Source organism: Pseudopipra pipra, chromosome 21 (genome assembly GCF_036250125.1).
Source record: "Pseudopipra pipra isolate bDixPip1 chromosome 21, bDixPip1.hap1, whole genome shotgun sequence".
In the NCBI taxonomy this organism is placed as follows: domain Eukaryota; kingdom Metazoa; phylum Chordata; class Aves; order Passeriformes; family Pipridae; genus Pseudopipra; species Pseudopipra pipra.
The window spans coordinates 2,028,577-2,049,131 of record NC_087569.1 but is presented as its reverse complement, the minus strand read 5'-3'; the positions used below and the strand labels follow the sequence as shown (position 1 = coordinate 2,049,131).

At 49.5% G+C, this 20,555-nt stretch overlaps 2 protein-coding genes across 2 annotated transcripts in view; both read right to left on the bottom strand.

The window, feature by feature from the left end:
• AUTS2 (activator of transcription and developmental regulator AUTS2) overlaps window positions 1-20,555 on the bottom strand; it is a 1,122,443-nt gene that overhangs the window by 249,799 nt on the left and 852,089 nt on the right. The window lies entirely within an intron of this gene.
• GALNT17 (polypeptide N-acetylgalactosaminyltransferase 17) overlaps window positions 1-20,555 on the bottom strand; it is a 217,753-nt gene that overhangs the window by 187,429 nt on the left and 9,769 nt on the right. The window lies entirely within an intron of this gene.

The window sequence follows — 20,555 nt, the reverse complement described above, 5'->3', positions numbered from 1 at the left end:
TGAGTGCACTGGGGAGAACCAGTCAGGATGTGTGAACATGGCACTCCTGGAGATGCTCTTCCAAGAGCCAGTCGCTGCTGTGTTGGTAAAAGCTCCGCAAGAGCTGGTTCTCTCCAGAGACCCAGAGGACAAACGAAGAAAGTTTAATCTGGATTTCACTCCAGAGTAGCAGAACAGGGGTTCAAGCCCAGAAAACAGCAGCTGGAGGAGAAGCAAGTTTTTAATATGCAAAGTCAGAGAAATCATCATAGAATGACAGAATCACAGAATGGCCTGGGCTGGAAGGGACCTTAAAGATCATCTCGTTCCAACCTCCTGCCATGGGCAGGGTCACCTTCCACTAAAATGTCAAGGCTGAAATGGCAGCACAAAGTTATGAAGAGCACCTTGTGCCCCACAGAGAGCAAACCAACTTCCAGATGAACATGCACAGACAAACACACTCCCAGTGTTTTTAAGACATAAAGCCAATCTCAGAGCTCTGCAGAACAGTCCCTGGCATGAGATCAGGCAGCAGGAGGATCTGGGTGAAAGAGTTTTCAGAGCCTGCTGGAAGCCCTCAAATGAATGCTTGATAAAGCTATTTTCTCAACAGAAAGGTCACACAGAACTGTGATCCCAAATTTCAAAGAATGCCCTCAAAAGGGCTCCCAAGGACCCACATGACCAGCTGTGTTCTGTGATCACTGAGGAAGCTCTTCCAGCTGATCAAGTTTGCTGAAATGCACAGCAAAGCAAAAAGGCCACATCAGTGCCACAAAAGAAACTACTTTTCCTCCCTCTCTCTCCCCTCCCTCCCTTAGATTTATTTGTTCCTGGCAGAGACTTAGTGAGGTGACACTTGAGGCATTGATGACACAGAACAATATCATTTTTCCCTCCACCTTAAAAAATGCAGCAAGAAACCACGGCCAAAACCAGTGGTCCAGGTGTCTGCAGGGCTGCCAGAGGTCAGTCACATTCCAATTATCTGTGCCTGGTGTTCTGAGGGAGTGCTGTTCACAGGATTTCTGGTACCCCCCCAGTGGAGGAGCTCAGTCTCCACCCCACATCAAATATGGCTGAGCAGGGAGAGCACCCATGGACAGGGAGAGCACTCAAGGACAGGGAGAGCACCCAGGGATAGGGAGAGCACCCAGGGATAGGGAGAGCACCCAGGGATAGGGAGAGCACCCAGGGACCATGGACAGAGGGATGCAGGAGAGGTGAGGGGGCAGCTGGAGGGCAGGAGAGCAACCTGTAGGCAATGCAGGATGTCATCCCTCACACTGACCTGAGCCAGGAGAGCAGATTTGAGGCACCTCAAGAGTTAACACCAGCTAGATGTCACACAGGAAGTCTGGAGAGGGGAAAGGGCTCATCCCAAATACCACAGGAGGAAGAAGGACCCACTCAGAGAAGGTAAAGTTTGTGTTGAATTGATAACTCATCCAGCCTTGGCTAAGCAGATGATGGATTTTTGGTGAGTTCCAGGCACTCTCCCAGGAACACTGCTGCAGCTTCTTGGGAGGAATCCAAGGGAGTTATCTCTCAGTCATTCTGCCTCGTTGGTAAAGGTAGGAAGAAAAATGTCCTTTGTTATTAATTCCAAATTGTTCCCCAACTGAATTATGTGCCAGGAGGTGAGGTTATTTTAGAAAATACAGAGTCCTATATTTTTAGTTCCATGAACCTCCCTTAGGAGAAGTCAAAGCCTCCTGTTGCTGCCATTTTTCAGTGTAAGAAGCACATACCTTTTGGCTGATCCATAACCAAAGGAAGAAATGGCCACTAAAACATTTGGCACCCTTTTTCTTACAAAGCTTTCTTTGTTTCCTACAGTTGCTGCTGAACCTCTGGGTTTTTCCTCTAAAATTTCTTCAATGTGACATTTAAAATTTTGACTTTTCACAAGACCTCCTCTGCATTTTTCTCTCTTCCACTGGGTTAGTTTTAGTAACAATCTTCCCTCCCTTGCTCCCTCCCATCTTGCAGTTCTGAGCAGAGAATCACAGAGCAGTTTGGGCTGGAAGGGACCTTAAAGATCATCCAGTCCCAGCCCATGCAGGGCAGGGGCACCTCCCACTAGCCCAGGTTGCTCCAACCTGGCCTTGGACATTTCCAGGGATGGGGCAACCTGTGCCAGGGCCTCCCCCCCAGACATGGAATGAGTTCAAGATCCTGGCTCCTGGAAGCTCACCACTTGCAGCACTTCTTTTTCAAAGCCCCACAATCTCTCTTGGACACCAGGGAAGGGCAGCAGCAGTGATGGGAGCCGGGTGTGAGGTGAGGAGTGTCCCCCTGTGTCCAGCCAGCACACCCTGAACTGGGGGTGGTTCCTTCAGGAGCTCTTGGACAGCACTGGTTGATTCTCCACGTGCAGTTTGGACACTGGGCACCAAACCTGCCCGAGCCAGGAGCCACTGGCTTCTCCTCCCACCCAAACACTGCTCTGAGCCCCAAGCTGTGTGCAAGGGAAGCACAGGCTGCCCTGGGGGATGAGGGAGGAGGAAGGACAGCTGTGTGTCAGTGGGCACATTTAACCTCAGCCCGAGGCTTTATCCACATGAGGCAACAAAAACCAGGAAACTGCGAAACTTCCCAGGACTCACTTGGGCATCGTTTCCATGGAACACCTTCCAGATCCAGTTCATCCAGCTCAGCTCCCTGGGGAAGGAGAAATAGTGGGACATCTCCAAAACAAAGCTTTATATGAGGGCTTTAATAAGGGGCTCTGAAGGAACAAAAAACTTCCTTCCAATGTAACAAGCATCCCTTCTTCACTACGAGCTTCCAGGGAAACAGTCTCCTCATGTGCACAGTGTGCTTTGTACATCAGCCATGGACATCTCTCTCCATAATGATCAATCAAGGCTTGTTGAGTGCACCAGGAAAATTTAAACCAAACGTGGTGGAATGTGCTTTAGCAGAGGAAGATCCAGGAGTCACACTGGATACTTCAGAGCTGGTTTTTTTTGGCTGTATCTGAGCTGGAGGTTTCACAGCCCCGGCCGTGTCTGTGCACACAGAGCAGAGATTTCTCATTTCATACATCATTTACTCCTGCAGCAACTCCACAAAGTCACAACACGGTCCTTAATACACAGAAGAGGAGAAATCCATTCTTCTCATGATAATGGTTAAGGCTGGAGATACCGAGCACAGATTTCTGTGCACAGCAAAGCCACTTGCTACAGGATAATCATATGTCCTTAATAGAAAAGTACAAGAAAAACACAGGAAAGCATCAACTCCTGGCGATTAGAGGACAATGGTTCCAACAGGAGCTTTCCCACAGCTCTTAGAAGTTATTTATGTGCAAAGCTCCAGCCCTAAGTGGAGCACAATTCTCACTGGAAGCTGTTGACAATGTTTTCAAGAGAACAAGAGGTGCCCCTGGGGGGTCAATGGGTGGCGATGTAAAGCATCCAGACTCTGTTATGTAAGACCAACACCAGTTAAATCAAACAAAAGTAATATGCCACTTGTTTGCAAGTTCAGCTTTGGCTTAAGTGTCTTCCTGTCAGGCTGTAGATGTCTTGACTTCTGCCATCACACTGCTCCCCTCCCTCCTCCCTCCCAGCCCTACAGACAGTTAGAGCTCTGCAGGACGGGGACCCCTGTCCCTTTAGGCTCAGATTTAAGCCATACTGTAAACTGGTGCTAAAGCACAACACCAACGGTCACTGGAATAAAGGGGAGAAGTAATAAAAAAAAAATAAAATTAAAAACAAACAAACAAACAAAATTAAAAAAAAATAAAAATAATAATAATAAAAAACAAACAAACAAAAAAAAAAAAAAAAAACATAAAGAGAACGGGGAAGTAACAGGAGCTTGGTGTGTTCAGCAGGAGCAGAGGAGACTGAGGGGAGACCTCACTGCAGTCACAACTTCCTGGGCAGGGGCAGAGGAGGGGCAGGGACTGAGCTCTGCTCTGGGGGGACCAGGGACAGCAGCCAGGGAATGGCTGGAGCTGTGTCAGGGCAGGGTCAGGTTGGATCTCAGCCAAAGGTTCTTCCCCCAGAGGCTGGTTGGGCACTGCCCAGGCTCCCCAGGGCAGTGGGCACAGCCCCAAGGCTGCCAGAGCTCAGGGAGGGTTTGGCTGATCCTCTGGGGCACAGGGGGTGACTCTTGGTTGCAAGTCTCACTAGAGATACCCTGGTCAGTGCTGGCAGGAAGATGGTGAGGCAAAATGCTCCAAGGTGGTGGGAAATGATCCTCACTGACTTGCATCTGATTTCCATCTTCTGGAAGAAAAATCATAATTTTCTTTGGAGGATGCAGGGAGAATGAACACAAAATTTAATCAGATGCAAAACGTTCCATCCCAAAGCCATTTGGAAAAGTCTGGCAAAGGAAGTGCCCTTTAAAGTGCTACCAAAGGGAAGGGACTGGCAGCAGGACAGAGCATGTTAAAGTGAAAAATTAAATTAAAGGCTCAAGGGATAATTTATTAAAAATCTATTACTCTGAGATTTTCCATGCCTCTGTTTGGTCTCCCAAAACACTGATTTATTAGAGATTAGTAAAGATGGGAAAGGAACGTGTGAGAGAATACCCAGACTAATACATGTATCTTCTATAATTTGAACAAAATCCCCCTGCCTGGTGTCCTGAGAGCCTGGGATCCTTCTGTGCTGCTTTAGTAAACAAACAAGACCCCAAATAACTTTTCCAGACTCAGATCACAACAAAACTCCTGTTCCTTGGCTTACACACACTCTGGGTAAACACAGCCTTGGACCAGCAATCTGAGTCCTGGGAGTTCTCTAACCCTCAGAAACGAGGAGGAAATGTTGGATGCCGAGGGACAGGTGGGTTATCCCAAGGCAGTAGGAGGTGCTGACTTCCTGCCCTGGACCCAATTTCATAGGCCAAGCAACAAATCCACAGCAGTTGGTCTGGGAGTCTTTCCTGGAGGCTGCCCAGGACAGTAACACCTCTGCCTGGGTGTTCCACCTGCTGGAACCTGAATGTTCCCCATGGAATGCTCCAGGCTGGGCAGAGGAGCTGGAAACGTGCCTGGTGGGAAAGGCCCTGGGGATGCTGGTTGGAGGGGCTGAACAGGAGCCCAGCTGTGCCCAGGTGGGCAGGAGGCCAAGGGCACCTGGGCTGTGCCAGCCATGGTGTGGCAGCAGGACCAGGGCAGGGACTGTCCCCCTGTGCTGGCACTGCTGAGGCCCCTCAAATCCTGGGGGCAGTTCTGGGTCCCTCACTGCAAGAAAGACATTGAGGGGCTGGAGTGTGTACAGGGAAGGGAACGGAGCTGGGGAAGGGGCTGGAGCAGCAGGAGCAGCTGAGGGAGCTGGGGGGGCTCAGCCTGGAGAAAAGGAGGCTCAGGGGGGACCTTCTGGCTCTGCAACCCCCTGACAGGAGGGGGGAGCCGGGGGGGGGTCGGGCTCTGCTCCCAGGGAACAAGGGACAGGAGGAGAGGGAACGGCCTCAGACTGTGCCAGGGGAGGGTCAGGTTGGACATCAGGGAAAATTTCTTCCCTAAAGGAGTTGTGAAGCATTGGAAGGGGCTGCCCAAGGAAGTGGTGGAGTCACCTTCCCTCAGTGTTCAAAAGAACACATGGATATGGCACCTGAAGACATTGCCGAGGGGTGAACATGGTGGTGCTGGTTGACAGCTGGACTTGATGATCTTAAAGGCTTTTCCAACCTTGACAATTCTGTGCTGCCGAAGCATTTTAGGGCAAAATCTCCTACATGTTCTGCAAAAGAGCATCCCTTGGTTGAGCTCCCAGAAACAGCTCCTTTTAATATGCCACCCCTTAGCTCTTTCCATCTGGGACTGTGCCCAGCTGGATCCAAAACCTGAGCCTCTGATACACCTTCCTCCATACAAAGTTGGTCCTGTACAATTCCTGAGATTACAGGAAAGGGCTCAGACAACACCAGCAGGAGCAGCTGATCCACCAGGAGCTCACCCCCTGTGAGCCCCTCCAGCACATCACCCGCCCGCACAGCCTTGGAACAAGCACCTCCAAGCTCTGCCATTCCAAAGGCTCCCAACAAACACTCATTACAAATTCAGGGCTGCAGCTGACCTCCATTAGGAAGTGGTTTATTAAATTAAAACCCCAATCCCAGAAATGGATGTTTCCTTAACGGACGGACACGATTTGGAGGCCTCACGCTGCAAAGCTGGAAAATCAAATCAAACTGTGGCAAAGCCCAAGGAATTAAAGCAATAAAGAGAAAGCAGTGGGAGGAACACAGAGACCTCTTGCCAAAGGGAAGGTGCTTATCACAGGCTTGGTACAGACTGAAAGCTCTCAGAAGTGCCACATGCAGGCAAAAAAAAAAAATTCAGCAATTATCAAGCCATGCTTGGACAACAGGTGCTAATGACATTTGAAAATCTACAAAGGCTGATTTTACAGTGTAGATTTTCTCCCTGACAGTTTTCCATGTTTGCTTCTGTGCAGAACTGGGCACATAGTTTCTCATTGTAAATGGCTGGGGTTTTTAAGCAAGGGAATTGCATTGGTTCCAGGATGTTCAACTGAGAGTCAAATCCCACCCACCCTGACTCCCTGGATTAGCAGTACACACCAGGCTACAGGGCTTGTAAAAACCCAAACGACCAACAGCAACAAAACCTACCAGAAAACCCCAAAAATCCAACCCAAACAATCAAAAAAATAAAACCCCAATCTGAAGAACAAATCCACTCCTTATCACTTCACCCCCAGACCCAGAGAGGATTTTGGACACTGCTGCCCCCCAGATCTTTCACTTCACTTTGAGCTCTGCATGTTCCAGCACTCAGTTTTTACCCTTCAGGAAGGCTCAACTTCAAGGAGTTACTTGGGGCATGTGCCCTTTTACCTGCACCCCTGAACAGGAGGCTCTGAACTGGTATCAATCCCCCCTTCTGGCTCTGGGATCTGTTGGAAAAACCAGTCCCAGAGTCTCTGGAATGCCACAAGGTCCCATCAAGCTGCACAGATTGTTTACAGGTGAAACGTGATACAAGAATTTCTCTTCAAAATCCAAACCTGCACTTCCTCTTGCCCCTAAGAGAGATGTTCTCTCCAAACACAGAGTGAAGCCCTTAAACCTCCCCTCCTCTCCTCCAGAGGTGCAGGTGATGCATCCTGCCCATCCAGCACAGCTTTGGGGTGCCTGCTGCAGCCTTGCTCGGGGCACCCCAGGGACCCTTCTGGAGTGACTGCATCCCTCCCTTTTCCTCACTGAGGTGAGATCTCTGTGTCAGTGTTTATTTATCCATTCCAAGGCTTCAGGAAGTTGTGAAGTCTCTTTAACATGCACACAAGGAGAGCAGGGATGAGTGCTGTGTGTCACTGCAGCGCTGTGGTGTCACTGCTCCAAGGCACCAGGGAATTGCAGGAGCTTCACAGGAGCAAGTCTCAGTGATGCAGAGTCTCCCTGTGCAACAGCACAAATTGTGGGCCTATATGTATTAGAGAAAACATCTAGTTAATTAGTTTTCTCAAGAAAATATGATTTTCCAGGGCTTTTCCAGGGTCTGGCACCATTGAAGCCTCACTCCTCCAACAGACGCCGTGGCTGCTGTGCCAGTGAACGTGGAACAGGCTCTGTTTGCACACAAGGGCCCATCTGTTCCATCTCCACAACTGGATCCAAGAGCTGCACTGTTTGTGTTTGTGCTGCTGCACCCACGGGAATGTCTTTATCCAATGCCACAGACTCAAAAAGGACACTGTCACCATCATTGCTCAACTGTTTCTGGGCTTTGCCTCCCTGGAGCTGAGCTCTGCCAGCCACCAAACACTGAGGACAGGAATTCTGGGGGATTTATCATCCTCTTTGTCCAGTGCCATCCACATGGAGCAACTGATAAAGGAAGTGCTTTAGGTTTCAAAGCAAGAGGCTTAATCCTGATATTTTATAATCCCACCACAGAGCAGAACAACTGATCTGAATGATGGGGAGCAGCAAAGGCCCTGCTGACCCAAAGCAAGTGTTGTGATGTGGGGAGGCTTATTCTTCATCCAGATGTGTATCAAGGATTAAATCCCATCCCTGGGAGAGACCTCAGTGTTCAGCTTTGGAATGAAAGCAGCTCCCAGTGCCCCAGAACACCCTCAGTACCTTTGATTCCAGATTCATGTGCTGGGCACTGTCACTGCTGGCTGAGGACACCAAGGACCTTGGGAAGGGCTTCCAGGCTTCCAAAGGCATCATCCCTAACAAACTGCCCTCAGCCAAAGGCAGGAGGCCACACTACTAAAATCTAAGCTTTCATTTACTACTTATCTGAAGACAGCTCTATAATAACAAAGGATAAAACAGCTCTTCTTTTTGATCCTCCTTCTGGGTATCCTCCAGTTCATACAAATCCCCAGGTCCTGTTTCCAGGCCAGCCTTTCCCAGAGTTAATCCTGACATGGGCCAAGGTCACTTCTTCACTCTCCCTTCTCAATGGGCTTTATGGTGAGTTGGAAAACATCCTGTTTTGATAACTGGCAAAATGGATATTTGGGCAATATCCTGCCTTTCACAACCTCTCCTTTCTGTCCCTGCCAGTGAAGCTGGGCAGGTTTTTTGGACTCCTTCCTCGAGCAGGATGGACACTGCCAGTGTAACAATACTGTGACTGCAGATGTTTTCACCTGGTGCAAGCTCAGTGCATCCCACCAGGACACTCCTGAACACACACAGGGCTCTGCCTGAATGACTTAGTTGGTGTTTCTTAATTATTTAATTCTCTAAGTGCTCTGCAAAAATAAGATTTTTAATAAAATCTTTCCTGTTTTACCATTCAATCAAACGACAAAATGGCCAAGGAAGGCATTGCCTTGTTAGCTCTCCAACAGTTCAGCAGCTCAAAGTGGGGTTTTTCAAACATTAGATCAAAATAAATCCTTCTGAAAGGAATCATTAAATTCCTCCCAGACACCACTTGTTTTAATGACACAGAACGATGCTGTAAAAGGTTTTCCATTTCTGTTTGGGTTGTTTACACTCTGCAATGTGGGAACATGCAAATCTGAAGTGCATCTTATTGACACATTAAATACAACTGCTACCAAAAAAATAAATCAAAGCTTTACTGGTTCTTGAGAGTCAACAAGAGAGTCCACAAGAGGCTGGAAGACACTGAGTTGCAAGAGCAAGAGCAGGAGCTGCAGGATGGAGACTGAACCTGCAAAATTCTACCCAGTAAGAGCTTCTCAAACTCCCACTTCTCAAACTCCCACATTCAAGAGGAAAGGGGGGGAATCCACCTGCAACCCCAGCGACAACAGGAGAGACACACCCTTGGGGGTGGAGGGGAACAGCAGCTCCTCAGAGCTCCAGGAACACTGAGACCAACCAAATTAATGCTCTGAACTTCCACAAGTGGCCCAAACAGGCCTTGTGATTTTGTGTTTTCAGGTTTCAGCAGCTTCACTTTGATTTTTGAGACTCTCCAGACCCCGTGGAGCAGCACAAGGATTTGGGACACTGAAGGCATCTCCCAGCCTTTCCTTCCCAAGACACTTCAGGAAAGAAGGTGGGACAAGGAGGACTTTGAAGCACTAGAGCCATTCAGACCAGGGTATGAGGCCTGGGCCACTTCAACAGTAATTAACAGTAATTCCCACATTAATAGCAGGAATTTTATATAAAGGAATGTCTTTGAATTTCCTGCAATTTGCCAATGTCTGGCCCAAGTGTCCCCTCCTTATTTTGGGCCTGGGTGCAGCTCCAGTCAGCTCCAGTTAAAACCAAACAAGCAGAGGTATAAATAAAAATGGAGCAGCACAAAGCAACAGGATGTCAAAGATTTAAAAAATGCTTTTTACAGATGAGAAATAAAGGAGGACTCTCCACCCTGGAAAGAAGGCAGATGAGCTCAGAGGACAGGAAAGAACTCTGCCATGCTGAATGATAAAAAGAAAGGAAGATTCCTCATTGCACCCCCCAGAAGTCGAGAGCACTTCAGAAGTTACCAGGGAGCAAGTTCACACTGAAAAGGGGACATTTAGGTGGGATATTGGGAAGAAATTGTTGGCTGTGAGGGTGGGGAGCCCCTGGTACAGGTTGCCCAGAGAAGCTGTGGCTGCCCCATCCCTGGAAGTGTCCAAGGCCAGGTTGGAGCAACCTGGGCTGGTGGAAGGTGTCCCTGCCCATGGCAGGGGGTGGAACTGGATGAGCTTTTAGGTCCCTGCCAGCCCAAACCATTCTGGGATCCTATTCCATAGGAATGTCTCCAGAGAGGGGGACTCCACAACCACCCTGGGCAGCTGTTCCAGGGCTCTGCCACCCTCCAGGGAAAGAAGCTCTTCCTCATGTTGAGGTTTCCTCTCTGCACTGCGTCAATAAACTTATTTTTTACATATGTTCCTTAAAGCAGGCCACAGACTTCCTTTGGACTTCTCAGATTTGGGAAGAATGGAGGTTAAAAGGAGCTGAGTTTTGACTGAAAGAAAAAGAAATGTTATTAAAAAGCAACAGGGGACAGTAATTGCACAGAACAAAGTTGTTACAGGAGCATTAATGCCCCGAGGTGGCTGTGAACAGGCTTTTCTCACCTACTCCTCAGTGCCTAATTTTTAACTTAGTTCACAGATCCTGCCAAATTCCTAAAGGGCTTTGTAAATTCAGCATATGGCTCCAGTGAAACACAACTACCCACAGGGCAGGGCTCCTCAGGCAGACACAACCACACACACGCTGCTCTCCCAAAACATTTGTCACTGCACAGGGCGAGCAAAGCAAACTTTTGAGTGCCTTCCCTGACTAGATGAAGGAATCTTCATTTGCACACGAACTTGTTGAGCAGCTCAGCTCAGGTGAGACTGTCCCAGCCAGTGCTGGTTTGATGGCACACAGACATGGCACAGACACACAGCTCCACGTGTCTCCTGGCTGCCAAACCAGGAGGTGCAGAACCAGGAGCAAACGCTCCTCATCTCCCACCCTCTGCTCCAACACGTCTCCTGGGGCATCCCTGGACCTGCTGTGCCCTTTGGCAGTTCCCCACAGGGATGCTCCTGTGCCTCAAGAGTCCCAGAGCAAGGCACCTGCTCCTCCTGCTGTAAGGGAGGCAATGAAGGAGATGGTGCAGATGTTGAACCACAATTAACATTCCCACAAAGCCCTGGCTGGAATTGTGTCATCTCCCAGAACCCTCTGCACCCAGCTGAGCTCCACCTCAGCTGCAAAGCCAACAGGAGGCTTCTGTCACCAAGTGGATTCTTGTAGGACAAACCTTTCCTGACTCCCAGTTCCCTGTCAGGTGAGTGTCAGGTGAGGGCTCAGCCAGGGGAGCGCTGAGCAGAGACTTGGAGATTATATAAATAAATAAAGAGCCCATTTTCCCTCTCCCCCTCCCTCTAAGTAGGTCACTCTGCCTGCTATGGAAATCAGCTCCTCTTCAAAGCAGGTTGGCCTGTCTCCTTATCTCCTTAATGTAAGAGCTGTGCAAAGCATTGTAAGAGCAAAGGGTAATTTCAGCCTAATTTGATTTATTCCTGGTATGGGTATAAATATGAGACTGTATTTACTTGCCAAAAAAAACCCCCACACCCTTGAGACACAAAAATGAAGGACAGCTGGCAGGTATCTGCCATACAGGTAGTTCTGAAGGTGCTCCACAGCTACAATCCCATGTCCCTGACAGGTGACACAGTGCAAAAGGATAAAAAGGGCTTTCATGACCCAGCAAGGAGAAAAAAGAAGAAAAAAAATCCCTTGAATTAGACTGTCAAAGCTCCAGGGAGTGATGTGAGAGAAGCCCAGCTTACAGCAATTTCAGCCTGAAAATTAGGCCCTACCTTTTATTTCTTCAGCCCAGCACAGAGCTTTCCAATTTCTACTGGCAATGAATGAGGCACGTGAGCAAAGCCTCATCCTCACCCTGCTGAAGCCCCTGGAAACAATGCAGATGTTTCCACAAAGATGAAAGGGAGTTCTTTGGGTATTTCCCAGCCCATCCCCATGAAGGGGTGCAGGCAGGACCCACTCCTCAGAATTTACAGGCTGGGCTCAGGGTTTTAAACCCTACCAGGGGTTTCATAGAAACCCAGAATGGGCTGGGTTGGAAGGAACCTTAAAATCACCCAGTTCCACCCCCTGCCATGGGCAGGGACACCTTCCACTAGCCCAGGTTGCTCCAACCTGGCCTTGGACACTTCCAGGGATGGGGCAGCCACAGCTTCTCTGCTCAACCTGTGCCAGGACCTCCCCACCCTCACAGCCAACAATTCCTTCCTGATATCCCATCTAACTCTGCCCTCTGGCAGTGGGAAACCAGTCCTCTTTGTCCAAAGTCCCTCTCCAGCTCTCCTGGAGCCCCTTTAGGCACTGGAGAGGGCTCTGAGATCTCCTAAAGCCTTCCCTTCTCCAGGCTGAACAGCCCCAGCTCTCCCAGCCTGGCTCCTTAGAACAGGGAATATTCAAGGAATACCAAAGTGCCTGTGCTGTGCCCATGCAGACTCACACAACACCTTCCTGCTGATCAAACCAAGCAGCTGATTCCAGCCCAGGTCACTGAACAGACAAGTGACACAAGTGACACACTGGGATCTGAGCTCAGATGGGCATCCCAGGCTCCTGCAGCCAGCAGGGATGGTGCTGCCACACAGCTCCTTCTGGGAAGCTCCTTCTGGGTGCCTGGTAGGACTGAGTGTCCACAGCACAGGGAATGCAACTAAAGGCATGAAAAGAAACCCCAGTGCTCACAGGAGGCAAACTCTGGAGAAGTTCTACCTAATAACATCCAAAAACTGAGCCAAAGAAAATGAACCACAGAAACATCATTATTGCTTGAATGCCCCTATCAGCAATTTTGTTTTAAAAAATAAACTAAAAATCAGCATTTTTAAAGTCAAGTATAAAAGAAGTTCCTTAGACTGGAAAAGCTGTTGCCTTATGCACCTCTGAAGATTATCACTGGTACAAGCTCCTGACACAGCAGGCTGAGCAAAGTTCTCCTGACTCCCAATTGTGCAACTTCAGCCTGTTCTCTTGCTCCATTGATCCAGTCAGAAGATTCCTGGATCAGCTCTTTCCCCCCCCCCCAACTTCTTGAGTTTCTACTCTCAAGGCTTTAAGCCAAAGCTCAGCGTGGGGGTGTGAGAGATGCCAAGGAAGGAGCAAAAGAAAGGAAAAATATCTCTTGGTTTTTTAATGCTCCTGGAAGAAAGGGAGGCTGCAGGTTGGATGCTGCCTCTCACAGCAGCTGCATTTTGCCCTCTAGACTGCAGAGAAGGAGCCTGTGGTTAAAAGCAGCATGAAATGGGCTCAGCAAACAGGTCAAGCCACACGAGGTGTGTGCAGGAGGGGCTGGTTGTGGCTGGCAATGTTCAGCCCCACGTCGTACCCCCAGCCTCTTCTCCCGAGCCAGAAGGAATTACTTCACAGGATGTGAAGTGGGCAGATGGCATTCAAAGCTCTCACTTTCCTTCAAGCTTCCTGAAGAGGTTAAGGATTTGGTTCCAGACCTGAGTCCACTGCACTCAACCCCAAAGCACTGCCCTGGACGTGCTCGTGAGCTCAGGACAAAATGAGCTCCTGCCAAAAACGGAGGTTCCAAAAAAAACCACCATAACTGCAACAGGCCTGGAGGCTTCTGGATTGGGAAAGAGCATTATTAATATTAATAAGTATCATTTCACAGGAGGCAGAAACACAGAAAATAGACAGCACTGTGCCTTAAGCCCTGGAATCAACCGGGATTTTTGGCAGCACATGCTGCAGAAGACAGTAGCAGCTGTCAAGTCACAGCTGGAGCTGCCTCTAGTGAAGGTGATTGAGAAATGGGATTAAGAAAAAAAAAAAAAAGCACAACAGGTAAAATCCAAGGCAAAATAAAATGCAAAGAGAACAGACAACTGAGGTTTCCTTGCTTGCAGAGCACCTAAATAGCTCTGAGTTGCATTTTTTCCTGTAAGTGCAGCCCCAGACTAACTTACACTTTCCAAGTTCTTTGTTTTAGCTCTTCTCTGACATTCTCACTTCTCTGCTTTGCAGGGAGATCCATCACACTTACAAGGCTGTGGTGGGGTGACCCTGGCTGGGCACCTGGTGCCCACCAAAGCTGCCCTGGCACTGTCCCCAAGCTGAGCAGGGCACAGGGAGCACAGGGAAAGGCTCGTGGGTGGGATAAGGGCAGGGAGAGATCCCTCCCCAGCTCCTGTCATGGCCAAACAGACTCAGCTTGGGGCAATTACTTTCATTTAGAACCCACCAAACCAGAGGAGGACAATGAGAAATAAAACTGAATCTTGAAGCACCTTCCCCACACCCCTCCCTTCTTCCTGGGCTCAACTTCACTCCTGATTCCTTCTCCCTCCTCCTCCCCAGTGGCTCAGGGGGATGGGGAATGGGAGCTGTGGGCAGTTCACACCTTGACTCTGCTGCTCCTTCCTCCCCAGGGGTTGGACTCCTCACACTCTGTGGGGTCCCTCCCAGGGGAGAGAGTTCCCAGAACTGCTCCAGGGTGGATCCCTTCCCATGGGGTCAGTCCTTCAGGAACTGCTCCAGGGTGGATCCTTTCCCATGGGGTCAGTCCTTCAGGAACTGCTCCAGGGTGGATCCCTTCCCATGGGGTCAGTCCTTCAGGATCTGCTCCAGGGTGGATCCCTTCCCACGGGGTCAGTCCTTCAGGAACTGCTCCAGGGTGGATCCCTTCCCATGGGGTCAGTCCTTCAGGAACTGCTCCAGGGTGGATCCCTTCCCACAGGGTCAGTCCTTCAGGAACTGCTCCAGGGTGGATCCCTTCCCATGGGGTCAGTCCTTCAGGAACTGCTCCAGGGTGGATCCCCTGCAGGGTCACAGGTCCTTCCAGCAATCCTGCTCCACGTGGCCTCCTCTCCCCATGGATCCACAAGTCCTGCCAGGACCCTGCTGCAGCACAGGCTCCCCACGGGCTCACAGCCTCCTTTGGGCATCCCCTGCTCCCTGGGGGCTCCTCCCGGGGCTGCAGGGGGGTCTCTGCTCCCTGTGGACCCCCGTGGGCTGCAGGGCAACCTCAGCTCTGGTGCCTGAAGTGCCTCCTGCCCCTCCTTCTGCCCTGACCTTGCTCTCTGCACAGTTCATTCTCTCCCACGTCCTCACTCCTCCCTTCTCCAGCTGCACTGGGGCAGTTTGGGGTTTTTTCCCCCCCTCCTTAGCTCAGTTACCCCAGAGGTGCTGCCACAGCCCCTGCTGGGCTCAGCTTGGCCAACAGCAGCTCCATCCTGGAGCCATCTGGGACACAGGGGAAGCTTCCAGCAGCTCCTCACAGAAACCACCCCTGGACCCCCCCTGCTACCAAACCCTTGCCCTGCAAACCCAGAACAAAGGTCAATGTCCTCACAGCATCTGTGTGGTCGTAAACTAGTTCACCTGGTCCCACCACATCATGCCTTGGAGCAGCACAATGGACCATGAAAAAACCACCCTGCTCTTTTCTTTCTCACAGCCTGGAGCTGCTGTCCAGGCTGGGACCCCTCAAACAGCCACACCTGCCCTATTATAACTTTTTTTGGAAAATCCTAAGGATTAAAAAACAAACAAACAAAAAGACACACAGAGCAGGAACTTCCAAATCAAAAAAAGGCTCCACAGCCCCCACCCTGGGGGAGTTTATACCACTGATCCTCACTGAAAATATAGGTGTTCTCCAGCACTGCTGCTCCTCTGCCACATCTATTTCTGTTTCCACTGGGGACCTGTATATCAAAAACCTAATAAAGAAGAGTATTAGGTGAGCACTTCATTCCAACCTCCAAAAATCACCAATCCTACGCAATACTCCTTAAAAAAAAAAAAAAAAAAAAAAGAGTCACCAGCAGTTATCTTGAAACTGGGACAGCTGCAGCATTTAAAACACCTACTACAAATGCAAACTACTCTGGCACATCATAATTAGTAAATGGCAAATATTAGGAGTTATGGGGAAAGAGATCGTTACAGCAGATTTTAATAGCCCAGCATTTCATGCATTTGATGTGGAAATGCAGTCAGCACACACTTGGAGCATTAAACCTACATTAAGAAACAAACTGCTTCATTTCTGGAGTCGTAAAAACAAAGGTTAAATATCTGCTTGAGCACAAACCCTGTAATTTTTCCACAGCGACTGTATTGTTTTGCTTTGCACAGCTAATAATCCCTGCCCTGCTTTGTCCCCACTCATCTCCTGAGCACTCACACTGGAATCAGCACAGCAGCACAAACACCCAAGAACCACATTTGCCAGGAAGGTTTCTGGATGTACCTTTTTATCTTTTTACTTACGTTGCATCTATATAAAACAATCAGTTGAAAATACACTTTTTTTTTTTGTAGACAGACGTTTTTCCACTGCTTGTAACAAAATTAAGCAAGTGCATGGCATCCAAATATTCCTGAAGCAATCCAGAGATCCCTCTGTTCCGGGGGGCACTGCTCCCTGCCAGGACACCCTGTCCCATCCCACACCCCCTCTCTCCCTATCAATTCCCATGGTGCCCATCCAGGTCAGTCTCCTCATCCTCCCCCTCCTCTGCTCCTGTGCTTTCTCAGCCCCATTTTTACTGAACCCCATTTTTCAACCCCTCCCCTCTTTTCCCTTTTTGTCTCTCCATGGGAACACTGATTCCTGTTCCTGGTCCATGGAACAGGCTCCCCAGGGCAGTGGGGACAGCCCCCAGGCTGCCAGAGCTCCAGGAGCATTTGGACAATGCTCTCAGGGACAGGGTGGGATTGTTGGGGTGTCTCTGCAGGGCCAGGGGTTGGACTGGATGGTCCTTGTGGGTCCCTTCAAGCTCAGGATATTCTGTGATTCTTCTCATACATCATTTCCAAAAAACATCTGGATCAGTTTGCTGGGATTAAAGATAAACATGATTTTGGTAATATCTGACCACCTCAGTCTAACTGGAGAAATTATGGACAAATTAACGCAGTTTCTCATGATGGAAAAGGCTGGGCAGCCTAAAATAAAGTGCTACCAGAGGTTCTGCACCTGGACCTGCAGCTTTGGAGTGAGTCTGGATATTCCAGTCCAACTTCTTTGGATATCCAAACCCAGCAATTGTAATTGGAGCTGGGTATTTCTGGATACATGGAGCTGGACATTTAAGGGAATTCCAGGATTTTCCAAACAGCACAAATCATGGTGGAGGCCTCCAGTGGGGATGTCCTGTCTAAATTTCATCCCTTCCCTCTCACTGCCTGTGTCCTGCCTGCAGCCTGGCAGGCAGTCCTAATTTGCAAGATCTGGTGCTGTTCCACAGGATCAAACAGGCAGCATCAGTAGCCAGGAAAATTTGCAGCAGGAACAGAGCATTAATTAGGACTTGGAAGTTGAGCAACTTACTAAGAAAAGACTGATAAAAGTGTGAAGTCCCATTTTACTGACTAACCCCTTTCATGTCTGTGCAGAGCAGCAATTAAACTCCCCCAGAAAATCACTTATTGATTCAGTGCTTGATCCAAAGGCAACTCAAGTCAATATGACCTGACCCCAGCAATACCTTCCATGTAAGACACTGTAAAAGGCAGTTACTGCCTTTGGATACTCCTGCTGGGCAGGTTTCTGCAGGAAAGCTTTCTGTGTGCCCCAAACCCACCTGCATGACCCAGCTCTCCCACTGCCCCTTCCTCACACACCACCAGTCTAACACCCACGTCTGAACCGTCCCCCTTCATGCCAGAGAAAGCAGCTCCCCCACCCCTGGTCCACTGGGCAATTACTAATTTAACTCTCTATATATTCCAGTTTTGTTTCTGACCTCCCACCTGCAGAGCCCAAAACCCAGCTCTGTCCCTCTGGGTGTTGCACAGGGTCCATGCAATCAGCTCCTCCCAAGGAGCTCCTGCCCCACCAGCAGCACCCACTCCTCCAAACTGGCCCTTCTGGCTGCCCCACCTTCCCACACCCAGGGTCCCCCTGCACATCCTTTTGGGAACTGGTGGATATTTCCCTAATTTTGAACCAAACCTTGAATGTTTCCCATAACTCACAGGAGCAAGTAAAGCTTCTGGAGGCAGAGACCCCGAGGAGGACACAGACCTGCTGCCTGTCCCTCCCCAGCCCTCCAAGCCCACAGAGACCCTTCAGCCCCAGCCCCTGGCTCAGCATTGGTGCTCCTGGATGAACCCCTGGCCCAGCCTTCTTCCCTCACTGCTCCTGCAGTCCTCTCTCCCTCCAGCTCCATCTGCTCATCTTCCTGCCCTGGGTTGGTTTAACACCCAGAGGCTGGTTGGGCACTGCCCAGGCTCCCCAGGGCAGTGGGCACAGCCCCAAGGCTGCCAGAGCTCAGGGAGGGTTTGGACAACGCTCTCAGACACAGGGTGGGATTGTTGGGGTGTCTGTGCAGGGCCAGAGGTTGGACTGGATGATCCTTGTGGGTCCCTTCCAGCTCAGGACATTCCATGATTCTATTATTTCATTTTCTAACATATCTCCCCTTCAACCCAGTTCACGTGTAATAATATAGATTGAAACCAACCTGAGTTTTAAATCCAAAAGTGACAGGGAATTAACACAACTTTAGGCCTAATTCCCTCCCCCCTCTTCTGCCTCATTCTGTTGCATGATTTGTCTGGTTTGGGCACAGCCTGTTTCTCACTGGTTTATAGAACCAAATAACTGGGAAATGAACCTGTCAGGGGTCCTGGGCAAGGTCACAGTGTAAGGGAGGAGGAATCACTTCATGGAGGCTCCATTCCAGCAGCTGGGTATGGATACCCAGGAAGCTCCAGCTGGACAGGAGGAAGAACTTCTTCCCTGGGCAGTGCCCCAGCTCTGAACAGGCTGCCCAGGGAGGGGCTGGAGTCTCCTCCCTGGGGAGATTCCAGAGCCCTCTGGACACAATCCTGTGCCCTGTGCTCTGGGCTGGCCCTGCCTGAGCAGGGAGGTGGCACCAGTGACCCACTGGGGTCCCTTCCAGCCTGACCCATCCTGGGATTCTGTGTGATTCCATGAGGAATAAGAAGGGAACATCTCTCCTTCCTCACTTTTTCTTTTCCCACCTCTTTGAATCCAGTATCTTCAAATAACCAAAACTCTTCTGCAATGTTTCCTCATATCATTCACCACACAAACCCCTCTTTATCTCCTCCTCTCCTTGAGACATCCACCCAGTAAGACATGAGGGAACTTCCATCTCTAACTTGTGCATTTTTTCAAATATTATTCTAAGTGACTTGTCCAGCATCACACTAAACATCAGAGGAAAAAACTGATCCCTAACCCTTTCCTGCTGGATCCTGCTGCCCTTCGTGGTGCCACCAGTCCCTGCTGATGACAGGAACAACAACTTCAAGCAAACTGAGATCCCACATGATGGCATTTGGTCTGCACTTAGCAAAGGGAAAAGTACAACATGGCCCCAGCCTTGACTACAGGTTTACACAAGTGTAGTGGTTATTACTATTATTGTCTTGTCAGTGCAAAGGGGAAAAACTGCAATAAGATCTAGAGGAACAGGGGTTTTATGTTCCCAGCTATTTAAAGCACTCGAGTGTTCCATGACACCTCACTGAAGGTGGCAAAAAATAAAAACACACAGAGGTCAACAAAACTTATTTAAAACCCAATAATGGAATATAAGTGAGCTTTAAAATTCATTAAATGGCTTTTCACTCTTTTATTCTCCTCCTTCACTTTGTGTTTTTAAAGTATGATCAAGCAAGTGCTTTGGAAGAATTAGTGGTAATTTGGTGCAAACGTGAGTGCTCTTCTGATTGAATTGGAAGTGTAATATGGGCAAAGACCCAGAAAGAAATTCTAATTGTTATTTTAAAATTAACCTTCTCACTTCATCTTTATCCTCTGAGCACATGCACAACCATGGTGGGCCATTACCCTCCCTGAGACACAAGCAAATGAAGATTAAAACTAAGGTTAAATCAATTCTGACAACCATCAGGTAAGAGACCTTGCTTGCCTCTGATGCAGCTTGAGGAAACACCAGAATAACTCAGCTGAGGCACTGCTGGTGTCTGTTAATCCACTGTTGATTTTCTCTCTTATACAGGGTTTGCTGCTTTCTGTACCTCAGCAGCGCTTGGACGTGCCAAGGAAAAGCAATTTGGATTCCCATTGCCCACAGACACAAAAAGGCCCTGCTGTTACAGCAAGGAGATGGGAGAAAAGAAAGTCCTGTATCTAATCCAGGTGCTGGGGAACAGAGCCAGAGGGAGCAAAGATGCCCAAAGGTGGCACAGGGCAGGGCCCAGCTCTTGCCACCCAGAGCCTTCCCCTTCCAGACTCAGGGAAGTGCCGGTGCTGGGAAACCTCACCTCGAACCATGGGAAGGAACACGACACTAAACAGCTTTAAACTGAAGGAAGAAAGGTGTAGATGAGATATAATGAAGAAATCCTTCCCTGCCAGGGTGGGGAGGCCCTGGCACAGGTTGCCCAGAGAAGCTGTGGCTGCCCCAGCCCTGGAAGTGTCCAAGGCCAGGTTGGACAGGGCTTGGATCAACCTGGGCTAGTGGAAGGTGTCCCTGCCCATGGCAGGGAGTGGGATGAGATGAGCTTTAAGGTCCCTTCCAACCCAAACCATCCCAGGATTCTAAGTCATTTCCACTTGCACACAAGCTGAGGGTACTAAAGGAGAAGGGGACCAAGGATTCCCCTTCCCTCCTCAGCACCCAGTGCTGACACATCACCCCGGT